The sequence below is a fragment of the Equus przewalskii genome, chromosome 8 (genome assembly GCF_037783145.1).
Source record: "Equus przewalskii isolate Varuska chromosome 8, EquPr2, whole genome shotgun sequence".
NCBI classification, from domain to species: Eukaryota; Metazoa; Chordata; class Mammalia; order Perissodactyla; family Equidae; genus Equus; species Equus przewalskii.
This window is the reverse complement of record NC_091838.1, coordinates 17919896-17929848: the sequence shown is the minus strand read 5'-3', so window position 1 is coordinate 17929848 and position 9953 is coordinate 17919896.

Genomic DNA, 9953 nt, shown 5'->3' with positions numbered 1-9953 from the left:
TTTTTCCAGACATTAGTCAGCCATCTTCCCCCTTGCTGGCAAGCTGTAATAAAACCCTTTCTCTCCTACCACCTTGCTTCTCCACTATTGGTGTGTCTTGAGGCTGGCAGATGACCCACCCTGGGCAGTAACAAATTGAATTTCCACACCATGACTTTTTCCAGGGACCCGATTTTCTTGGAGGAAGATAAAAGAGGGATACGCTTGTGCTTTCCATAAAACTGAAACATACTGAAATGTTTTAAAGTAAATTTAAAATTGACATTTTATATTTTTACTATCACAATTATTGATTTTTGTTTTTTACTTTTTTATTTATTGGCCTATTAAAATTGATTTCTATTTCCTCTTTTGAGGAAGAGAAATATATAGGGGAAAAAACAACAGAAGGGTACTAGAATATTTTGCTGGCTATCTGAGACCTTTGGCCACTGTTTGGAAATTGTTGATCTATCACAAATACGTGTAAAATCTAAGGACTACCTTATTAGAGATATGTACTGAGTATTCATGGGTGAAAGGATACAACGTCTAGGATTTGCTTTAAAATCCTGCAACAAAAAATGGTGGAGGAGGAAAGGTGAAATGAGTTTGGCAAAATAAAATGTTGATAATTGTTGAAAGTGGGTGATGGGAGCCTGGGGTTTATTATACTATATTACCTTTGTATGTTTAAACATGTCTACAAATTAAAATCTGAGGAGTTGGCTTATATTCTCAGCTTTCCCACTAAGTGGATAGGAAATCATATTCAAAGCACTTCAATATTCTGTGCCTTAATTTTTACAAATGGTCATATTGCAAGTAATCAATCAGCTAGTAATTATTGAGCTAGGCTTACTGTGTAGGTAGCATTCTGATGTTACTATCTAAATTCTCAGGGATGTTGTCAGATTACTGCAAAGTATAATATACTTTAAAAAACTAAAACCTCTTTTCAAGTATTATCACAAAATCCATTGTTGAAATTCTTTGAGTACAAATGCTTGGTGCACAGATCTTTGGTAAATGAAGTTTCCTGAAGACCTGTTTTTATGTGTGTTTAAGAATACATATTTAGGTTAGGTATCTGCTGAGATAGCAGCTGCTCAGACTCCTATGTGAGAATAGGACAGGAAAAAAAAGTAATATGTTACACATCTTGGCTCCTTTTGTGTTTCTGAGGAAAAATCAAAGCAACCTTTAAGATTTCTAAATACTATCTGTGTCTACTACATGGTGATATAATTTAATTTGGACACTTTTGCAGTCAATTCCCCAAAAGGCAGGTAAATAGAGAAGGAAAAACTTAAAAGTTAAGAATATGCAAGCTTGTGTGTCTGTTGCTGTGTATGCACAAGCATAAACGATTAGAAAATTTGGAATACAATCCTGGCATGGTTGTGTGGCATACTGCCAGAATGGGGAGATGATGTCCCCCTTATTATTTGTGGACTTGAAGCCATGGCATGCTTCAGGGCCAGAAATGGCCTGTGGCCTGAAGCTCTAGGGACTGGAATATGTGACCATGAGCCTGGCCAAGGATGGAGTGGTTTACTGCACATTCCTGACTGACACCAAAGAAATGGGATCAATGAAACACTTGCAAATGAGGATGAGAATGTGCTTTGCACCCAGTGGAGTAAGGTATACATGGACACTATATGATAAGTGTAGGGTGTACTTAGCTTCATGAATCATTGGAAATTTGTTTCTGTGGGTATTAACCAATTATTCCCTGCCAGAAGGTGCATTCTATGCAAAGAGGGTTAAAATTCTTTCATAGTGTGGTACGTTTGAGCTGACTGTAGCCTCTCTGTTATGGACTAAACGTTTGTGTTCCCCCCACCTCCATTCATATATTGAAGCCTAACTCCTACTGGAGATGTATTTGGAGATGGGGCGTCTGAGGAAGCAATGAAAGTTAAATGAGGTCATAAGGGTGGGGCCCTGATCCAACAGGATTAGTGTCTTTATGAGAAGAGACACCAGAGCTGTATCACTGGTTCTCTCTCTTCTCCCCATCTCCCTTCCCTTCTCTCCTTCCCGCGATCCATGCATGTGAAAGAAAGGCAAGCCTGGGAGAGAGGCTTTACTAGGAACTAAATTGGCTGGAACCTTAATCTTGGACTTCCAGCCTCCAGAACTATGGGAAAATGAATGTGTTGTTTAAGCCACTCAGCCTGTGGTAATTTGTTACGGCAGCGTGAGCAGATTAATACACCCTCCAACAGACAGTTAGATGAGAGCACTTCCTTCTAGGGTGCACCAGAGAGGTCAGTTTTCATAGGAAGAGGTATGGAGAGCAATCTTGGATTTGAGACCTTTTTGGAAAGGAAGGCCAGAGAGGAGTGCTTCATCTGGGGAGAGTGATGGTGGTAGTGGGATTTCCTGAGCAGTGGGAGGCGGCAGAGTGCTGGTTATCCAAAGGAAACAGAGAAGTTGCCGAGAGAGAAAGCATTGATGTCAACTTTACCTTCTTACAGTTTTGCTTGTGGGTTACATTGGCAGGAGACAGTATGAATCACACTGGTTGCTCAGTAAACTTTCGGATAAATGCATGAGTTTCCTTGGATCGTGGATTTTCTCTGGCAGATTGTTTGCCATATACACAGAATGGTAAATGTATCTAATAACTATTTTAGTTTTGTTAGTTTAGGCTTTTAATAATAAACTCTTTATTACTCCAGAGCACTGAATAAGGATATTTGCTTCCATTAAAGACTATATTTAAATGGTTTCCTCCTCCTTTTAGATGAGATATTTATTGAATTTTCTTTTCTAATTTGACTTACTTGTCAACAGTGTGCTATAGAAAAAAAATGAATTTCCTTTAAAAAAGGTATCCAGCAGCTTGAGTGTGAGAAAAGTAGATCAAGGTGGAACCCTAATGATCACTTACTTGTAATCAGTGAAGATATCTGCATGCTTTAATTAGATTAATATCTTCCCCCAGTAAAAACATTTGCTTGTATCCCCTACTTTATGTTTTTACGTATTTATAAAACTTAGAAAATTTTGCTTCTGGTGGACAATGGGCTCAGCCCCTTCACTGAAATTTTTCTGATGTTACCTCCTTTAATGCCAGCTCTGGTGGTCCAGTGGTTAAGATTCAGCACTCTCACTGCTGTGGTCTGGTTCGTTTCCTGGTGAGGGAACCACACTTCTTGTCTGTTGGTTGTCATACTGTGGCTGATGTAACGCTGAAAGTTATGCCACCAATATTTCCAATACCAGCAGGGTCACCCATGGTGGACAGGTTTCAGTTGAGCATCCAGACTAACACAGACCAGGAAGAAGGACCTGGCCACCCACTTCTGAAAAAATTGACCACGAAACCCCTATGAATAGCAGCAGAACATTGTCTGATATAGTACCAGAAGGTGAGAGCATGGGAAGGTGAGAGGATGGCACAAAAAGACCAGGCAGGGCTCCGCTCTGCCGTACCCAGTGTTGCTAGGAGTTGGAACCGACTTCATGGCACTAACACAGCAAACCTCCTTTAATCCTCACAATGTACAGATCTTGTTATCCCTATTTTACAGATAAAAACTAAAGGAGGACTCCTCTGGAGGATGACTAAGAGACCCAGGACTGCTAATCAGAACTTTTTCTCTTTCCTAAATATAAAGCCAAACATATTTCTTGTCTCATTGTGCCCTCTCTTTACGAGATTTCATTCTTTTTTATGGCTGAGTAATATTCCATTGTATATATACACCATAATTTCTTCATCCATTCATCTATTGATGAACACTTAGGTTGCTTCCATATCTTGGCTATGGTAAATAATGCTGCAATGAACAAAGAGGTGCAGATATCTCTTTAAATTAGTGTTTTTGTTTTCTTCGGATAAATACCCAGAAGTGGAATTGCTGGATCATATGGTAGTTCTATTTTTAATTGTTTGAGGAACCTCCATATTGCTTTACATAGTGGCTGCACCAATTTACATTCCCACCAACAGTGCACAAGGGTTCCCTTTTCCCCATATCCTTGCCAACATTTGTAATTTCTTGTCTTTTTGATAATAGCCATTCTGACAGATCTGAGGTGGTATTTCACTGTGGTTTTGACTTGCATTTCCCTGATGGTTAGTGATATTGAGCATCTTTTCATGTGTCTGTTGGCCATTTGTATGTCTTTTTTTAAATCATCCTACTCATCTTTCTTCATACCTTTTTTTTTTAAAGATTGTCACCTGAGCTAACATCTGTTGCCAATCTTCCTTTTTTTTTTCTTCTTCTTCTCCCCAAAGCCCCCAAGTACATAGTTGTATATATTCTAGTTGTAGGTCCTTCTGGCTCTGCTATGTGGGATGCTGCCTCAGCATGGCTTGATGAGCAGTGCTAGTCTGTGCCCAGGATCCAAACCTGCCAAACCCTGGGCTGCTGAAGCAGAGTGCACAAACTTAACTCAGCCATGGGGCCAGCCCCCATTTGTATGCTTCTTTGGAAAAATGTGTATTTAAACCCTCTGCCAGTTTTTAATTGGGTTGTTTGGTTTTTTGGTATGAAGTTGTGTAACTTCTTTGTATATTTTGGATATTAACCCCTTATCAGACATATGATTTGCAAATATCTTCTCTCATTCAGTAGGTTGCCTTTTTGTTTTGTTGATGATTTCCTTTGCTGTGCAAAAGCTTTTTAGTTTGATGCAGTCCCACTTTATTTTTGCTTTTGTTGCCCTTGCCCGAGGAGATTAGTCTAAAAAAATATTGGTAAGACTGATGTCAAAGAGTTGACTGCCTATGTTTTCTTCTAGGATTTTTATGGTTCCAGGTCTTACATTCAAGTCTTTAATCCATTTTGAGTTTATTTTTGTATAATATGGTGTAAGATAGTGGTCCACTTTCATTCTCTTGCATATAGCTGTCCAGTTTTCTCAACTTCATTTATTAGGATTATTTGTTTTAGTTCTGTGAAAAATATCATTGGTATTTTGATGGGGATTGCACTGAATTTTTAGATTGCTTTGGATAGTATGGACATTTTAACAATATTAATTCTTCAAATCCATGAGCATGGTATATCTTTCCATTTATTTGTGTCATCTTCAATTTCTTTCCTCGGTGTCTTAAAGTTTTCAGAGTGTGGATCTTTCACTTCCTTGATTAAATTTATTTCTAGGTATTTTATTCTTTTTGATGCAATTGTAAATGAGATTGTTTTCTTAATCTCCATTTCTGATAGCTCATTATTAGTGTATAGAAATGTAACCAATATCTGTATCTTAATTTTGCATCCTGCAACTTTACTGAATTCATTTATTAGTTCTAATAGTTTTTTGGTGGAGTCTTTAGGGTTTCCTGTATGTAGTATCAAGTTATCTACAAATAGTGACATTTTTCCTTCTTCCTTTCCAATTTGGATAACTTTTATTTCCTGTCTAATTTTTGTGGTTAGGACTTCCAATAATATGTTGAATAAAAGTGGTGAGAGTGAGCATCTTTGTCTTATTCTTGATCTTAGCAGAAATTCTTTCAGCTTTTCACTGCTGAGTATGATGTTGGCTGTGGGTTTGTCATATGTGGCCTTTATTATGTTGAGATACATTTCTTCTCCACCCCTTTCGTTGAGAGTTTTTATCATAAATGGATGTTCAATTTTGTCAAATGCTTTTTCTCTATCTGTTGAGATGATCATATGATTTTTATCCTGCATTGTGTTAATGTGGTGTATCATATTGACTGATTTGCAGATGTTGAACCATACTTGCATCCCTGGAATAAATCCCACTTGATGGTGGTGTGTGAGTCTCTTAATGTATTGTTGAATTTGGTTCGCTAATTATTTTGTTGAGGACTTTTGCATCTGTGTTCATCAGGTATATTGGCCTGTAATTTTCTTTTCTTCTGGTGTCTTTGGCTTTGTTATCGGGGTAATGTTGGCCTCATAAAATGAGTTTGGAAGTGTTCTTTCTTCTTCAATTTTTTGGAATAAATTGAGAAGGATAGGTTTTAACTCTTGTTTAAAAATTTGGTAGAATTCACCAGTGAAGCTGTCTGGTCTGGGACTTTTCTGTTTTGGGAATTTTAAAATCACTAATTCAATTTCATTAATTGTATCTGGTCTGTTCAGATTTTCTGTCTCTTCATGATTCAGTCTTGGAGTGCTGTGTGATTCTAGGAATGTATCCATTTCTTTTAGGTTTTCCAATTTGTTGGTATATAACTAATTGTAGTTTTTTATGATTCTTTGTATTTTTGTGGTGTTAGTTTCAACTTCTCTTTCATTTCTAATTTTATTTATTTGGGCCCTCTCTTTTTTCTTGGAGTTTGGCTAAAGGTTTATAAATTTTCATCTTTTCAAAGAACCAGCTTTTAGTTTCAGTGATCTTTTCTATTGTTTTATAAGTGTCTCTTTCACTTATTTTTGCTCAGACCTTTATTATTTTCTTCCTTCTACTGACTTTGGGCTTTGTTTGTTCTTCTTTTTCTAGTTCCTTTAGGTGTAAAGTTAGATGGTCTATTTGAGATTTTTCTTGTTTCTTGAAGTAGGCCTGTATTGTGATGAACTTCCCTCTTGGAACTACATTTGCTGCATCCTATAGATTTTGGAAAGTTGTGTTTCCACTTTCATTTGTCTTAAGGTTTTTGTTTTTGTTTTTGTTTGTTTTTTGGTGAGCGAGATTCGCCCTGAGTTAACATCCCTTGCCAATCTTCCTCTCTTTGCTTGAGGAAGATTGTCACTGAGCTAACATCTGTGCCAATCTTCCTCTATTTTGTATGTGGGATGCTGCCACAGTATGGTTTGATGAGTGGTGTGTAGGTCCATGCCTGGGATCCAGACCTGTGAACCCTGGGCCACTGAAGCAGAGTGTGCAAACTTAACCACTATGCCACCGGGCCAGCCCCTTGCCTCAAGGTATTTTTTTTACTTAGTTTTTGATTTCTTCATTGACCCATTGGTTGTTTAGTAGCACGTTGTTTAGTCTCCATGTGTTTGTCTTTTTTATGGTTTTCTTCTTGTAATTGATTTCTAGTTTCATACCGTCGTGGTTAGGAAAGATGCCTAATGTGATTTCAATCTTCTTGAATTTATTGAGACTTGTTTTGTGGCCTAATGTGATCTATCCTGAAGAATGTTCCAGGTACACTTGAAAAGAATGTGTATTCTGCAATTTTTGAATGGAATGTTCATCCCACCAGAGCAGCCTTGATGTGGAGTGCCCCTGGACCCCCACCTCATGCCTGCTCCACCTCCAGCCATCCTGCCAGGGAGGCCCTCAGGTGGAGTGCCCCAGTATAACCGAAATTCAAAATATGCAGATCGCTATAAGATCTGTGGTTGAAATGTTTCTTGTGATTCAAAGCCTCTTCTATATGAAAGGAATGTGGCTAAAGATAATAAATAAAAAGGAATAGACTCCCAAGTATTTTAAAGGAAAGAAAAAGGCTAGTCTTCATATTTATGAGTCTAAAAAGAATATTCATTTGATTTTGAGTTCCTAGTACAGAATTTATTCTTTGGAGGGTAAATTCTACTCAGTGAATATTTGTGACTACTATTGTCACAAATAGTTATTTGATTCTTGGACACTCCTGGTTAGCTCAGTGCTACCTCTTTAGGATATCCTCATGTATTTCCCATGATAGTTTGTGACAGGTGCAGTGACACTTCAAATATTCATTCTTTTATGAAATTCTGTTCACCCTGGCACACAGCCATTAAAGTGTCTATTCATGTTTGCTGCTCTACCAAATGGAAAACTTACACAATATTTCAGACCAGTATTGCTTGAGATAGACAGCTGGATCTAAACACATCCAGCAACAAAATTTCTGCTTAGCAGATATCAGATAGTCTCCCTTAGAATATTGAATACAGCTTGAAGTTACTGAAGAAGTCCACCTAGGATAGCAGGGACCTCTGCTTCTGCCAAAAGTGTAGCTACAATAGAAATTCAATAACTGAGCCTAACACCAGTCATTCAGTTGTTGCAAATTATTTCTTCCAGGGCGAGTACGCTGGACTGCTGTCTCACTTTCACGGAGGGCCTAGATGTTCCTGTCACCTTTTAATTCTTCTTAACTGGGGAAGCATTTAATCTTGAGTCAGTCTGAAACTTAGAACACACTGCTTCAGTGTTATATGGGAAGCCATCCTCTTAGTTTAATCAACAACTAAATTATAAGGCAAATAGTACTCCAGAGTCTATACACTATCACATCTTGAGTTATCATTTGATGTGCTTCCCTCTAGCCTGAGCTAGTGGAACAAGAATGGGTGTCCTGGGCAGAAACTCCTACAGGGCATCCACTGGGGAAAGAAGAATGAGTCCTAGAAGTCATAAGTGCACATTGGAAATGAGGAGGTAGAGTCGTTAGAGAATCTTCGAGTTGCCTTTATTTTCATATGCATTATTCAGAAGTCTTAGCAGCTCTCAGTATAATTTGTTTTATGAAATATATTAGGTATTCAATGTAGCTGTTTTCAGGTTTATTCAATATTCTGATTCTGATTCATGAAAATATTCCATTAAATGCAATCGCTCATGTAATTACTTTGCTTAATCTACAGCATACTTTAATTAACATTGCACAGAATTCTGATTTAATCAATTAGATTTGATCTAGTATAACTTAGCTGTAAATACTTTTTATGATGCAGCAGCCCAAAATAATTATCAAGGGCTAAGGTAATATACGACACTACCTAAAACTAACAAATTTCCTATGTTAAGAAAAGTAAATCCTAATTTGAACTATAATTTTTATCATTTAAAAAAGTAAACTATAAAGAGTAGATCATTCTGTTTCCATTAATAGCCTATTAATCTCACAGGGAGTGTTAGAACTTAAAAAAATGTGCTTTATTTTTGCGTCTATTCCCCAACAGCTAGCATTGAGAACAAAAGATTAAACTCAAGCAAGATTCACCACTTTCTGATTTTGTAAATAAAGTCATTAACATCAATATCTCATAATATTTGTTTGTTCTTATGGGTTGAGTTTTTTCCATTCCAAAAAAGATATGTTGAAGTTCTAACTCCCCCAGTAGTTTAGAATGTGACCTTATTTGGAAATAGGGTCATTGCAGATGTAATTAGTTAAGATGAGGTCATACTGAAGTAGGGTGAACCCCTACTCCATTGTTGCTGGTGTCCTTGTAAGAAGGTGGCCATGTGACAACACAAAGGCACACAGGGAGAAGGCCACGTGAGAGGAAGGCTGAGTTTGAAGTTGTGCAGCTACAAGTCAAGGAACACTAAAGGTTGCTGGCAACTGACCAGAAACTAAGGCAAGGCAAGGCAAGATTCTCCTCCAGGTTTCAGAGGGAACATGGCCCTGCTGACACCTTGATTTTAGACTTCTAGCTTCTAGAACTGTGAGGCAACAAATTTCTGTTGTTTTAAGCCATCAACATTTGTGGTACTTTGTTATGGCAGACCTAGGAAATGAAACATTCACTAAAACTAACTTGAGAACTACCACTCAACATAACCAGGATCTATAAAATTATTTTTAATAATAGTGTGTGTGGGGGGAAGTATCTTGCTAAACTATCTTCCAAATGCAGGTGCTGTTTTTAGTTTGAAGTTAACTTTCACATTCCTAAGCAAGTATTGACACAGATATAACACTTTTTGTTGCTAGCACCCCTCTTCACACACAGCACCTAGCAGGGTGCCTTAAACATAAATCATCCAACAGTACATTTTGTGGCTTAGTTTAAAAAGATTAAAAATGAAAATAGCCTATAAATATTAAAATACCCACTTATAGAACTTGAGCTGTAAAATATATACAGTGCTACTGCAATGTGAGAGTAATCATTGAGAAGAATTTACATGAGGTTCATCAAGGCAAAATTTCATCTTGAATCTATATATGGATGATAAAGAAACTATATACCCAGCTAGTTTGTGGATTATTTAGATTTTATATTTTCTGTTGCCCTCATTCTGACTTTGAAAAAAATACTTTTAGCTCCTTCACTATGTGAAGGGCAGGGAACAATAAAATAATATAA